Source organism: Perognathus longimembris, unplaced genomic scaffold, assembly GCF_023159225.1.
Source record: "Perognathus longimembris pacificus isolate PPM17 unplaced genomic scaffold, ASM2315922v1 HiC_scaffold_5931, whole genome shotgun sequence".
NCBI lineage: Eukaryota > Metazoa > Chordata > Mammalia > Rodentia > Heteromyidae > Perognathus > Perognathus longimembris.
The window spans coordinates 183,779-186,854 of record NW_025961413.1 but is presented as its reverse complement, the minus strand read 5'-3'; positions in this window follow the sequence as shown (position 1 = coordinate 186,854).

Sequence of the window (3,076 nt, the reverse complement as noted above, 5' to 3'; positions counted from 1 at the left end):
CACCCTGCGCTGCCCCTTACTCTGCTCGTCCTCCTCTACCTCCCCCTTGTCCTCCTCCTCTCTATCCCCATCCCCCATCACCTGTCTGATGCTGACCTGCCACCCGATGCCCTCCCCGTCCTCCCTGTCCTCCTCCAAGTACTCCATCCACACCGATGGCCGTCTGCCCATCCTCTGCATCCAGCGCACCAATGGTGGCCGCTACACCTGCCTGGTGGCCAGGGAAAGGTGTGCCATGGTGGATTTCCAGGTGCTGCTGGTGCCTCCCCTTATCCTGGATGGAGGGATTGAGGCCACCATGGTGGTGATGGACAAGGTCCAGGCTCATGGAGAGACCAACATGGAGAAGGCCCAGGCCCTTGGAAAGACCAACATGGTAGTGGTAGAGAAGGCCTAGGGCCATGGAGAGACCAACATGGGGGTCATGGATAAGTCCCAGGCCCTTGGTGAGACCAGCATGGTGGTGATGGACATGGCCCAGGCCCATGGAGGGATGGAGACGGCCCTGGTGTTGGAGGCCCAGGCCCCACAGGGCGAGGGCCCCAGCCTGTTGCTGTGCTGCCCAACGGTCCGGTGGCCCCATTCCTGTGTCCTGTGGCTGCTGCCGGGGCAGGTGGTGCTGCCCATCGGTTACCGGAGACCGGGGCCGCCGGGTGTTGGTGCGCATGGATGACAGTCTGGAGCTTCAGGGCCTGCAGGCCGGCAAGGAGGCTGGGGCGGTGTGCCTGGACTGCAACCTGGCCAGGGTGGTGCGCAGGCCAGTCAGGGTGTGGGTGGTGGATGCCATGCCTCCGGGAATCCCTGGTTCTTGGGGTCACCCTGGGATTCCCCACAAGATGCACCCCACAGTATGCATCCTTGTTGCAAGACACCGGAGATTTCCTGCAAGATTTCCCTGCGGGTGGTCACCACGGGTTTCCCCACAAGATACACCCCATCAACCCTGGCATCCCTGCTGCAAGACACCCAGAGATTTCCTGTAGGATGCACCCCATCAACCCAGCCATCCCTGCTGAGAGACACCCGGAGATTTCCCGCAGGATGCACCCCACCGACTCAGGCGTCCCTGGCTCTGGGGGTCACCCTCGGATTCCCCACAAGATGCACCCCACAATGGGCATCCCTACTGCGGGTCACCCTGAGATTTTCTGCAGGGTGCACCCCATCAACCCGGACATCTCTTGTTGTGGGGGTCACCCCGGGATTCCCTCAGGATGCACCCCATTCCATCCTCATCCATGAAGGCCAGATATTCTTCCTGCTCTGCCTGGCTGCCACATTTCCATCCTCCCTGTCCTCATCCTCATCCAACTACTCCCTCATCTCCTCATCCTCCTCCCTGTCATCCCCATCCTCCTCTTCCCTGTCTTCCTCCTTCTCCTCCCTGTCCTCCTTCTACTCTTCTTTCTCCTCTTCCTCCTCCTCCTCCCCATACTCCTCCTATTTCTCCCCATCCTTCTCTCCTTCCCCCTCCTCCTTATCTTCCTCTTCCTCCCCATTCTCCTCCTCATCCTCCACCTCCGCCCCATCCTCCTCCTCCTCCTCCAGCCCGTCCTCTTCCTCCTCCTCCATATGCACCCTATCTTCCCAGGCCTCCCCAGCCTCCTGCTCCTCCTCATCCTCCCATCCTCCTCCCCGACTTCCTCCTCCTCCCCATCCTTCCCATTCTCCTCCTCCTCCTCCCCAACCTCCTCCTCTGCTGCCTCCTCCTCCCCATCCTCCCTGTCTTCCTCCTCAGTCTTCTGGTTGCTCCCCGACTGCAGAGTCTTGCGTGGTCCCCAGTGCTGGGACCACTTAGCTGTCTCACACAATGGCTCCCTGGGAGGCATTGCCTGGCAACGTGATGGGACACAGATGTCCTCAGCAGCCTCCAGCTCTGCTAAGCAGGATGCTATTGCCTGACAACTGCCAGAGGGGACCCCACCCCTCCATCACCATGGCAACCACCTGCACATCCTGCAGGGGGGAGGGGACACGCTGAAGGAAGGTAAAACAATCAAATTAATAATAACAAAACGAATAAAAATGATAATAATGAAATAAATAAGAATAAAAATGACAATAATGAAATAAATAAGACTAAAAACAATAATGGAATAATAATGATAAAATAGATAATAATAATAAAATAAAAATGAAATAAATAAAAATGGATAACATTAATAATGAAATAAATAAAAATTAAAAACAGCCCAGGAACTTTCTACAAGTCACGTTCCAAACTTTTGAGGCAGATATTATTATTTCTTATCATAATCATTATTATCTTTCTTGATTATTATTTTATCATTATCATTATTAAATATTATTATTTTATCTATTGCTCTTTCCAAGCGGACCATGAGACCAGAGGAAAATGGTCTTCCCTTCTCATTAAAATTAAATAATAAATAAATAAATGAAAATATAAAGAAATGAATAGTGCTTCTTTTCTTTTCTTTCCTCTTATTTATTCTGCTTTCCTCACAAAACCTTCCAGGACCTGGGGAACATCATTCATAAAGGTCTGTATTTTGGTGTAATCATATATACACACATATACTATATATGTAATATATGCATAATATGTAAGTACATAATATATATTATATAATATGTTATATATTATTACATAATATAATGTATTATGAGATGATATTATAATGGGTTCTATGACTGTCTTCTACATTCATTCATGGATACATGCACATTGATAAGTTACTCATTTATTATGGTATGTAAAAGAATGTAGCAATACTGTCACACAGTGTATAATGTGCATTCTGTATTGTTATTAATTAATGTTGCATATAATGTAACATGAAATTTTATTATACTATTCTTTGACACACAATTATACAGAAAAATGATGTGGAATGTAATAAGAGTACATTATGTGATATATGATAATTCTATAATAGCATATGATATTATTGTATTATGTATGTGATATTAATGTAGTATTGCAGAATAATTAATATGATATATACTATTAAATAATACAATATTATGATACGATGTATACTAATGCATCAAATTGGAATAATATTACAATAATATATTCTATGACACACCATAATAGAATAATATATTGTAT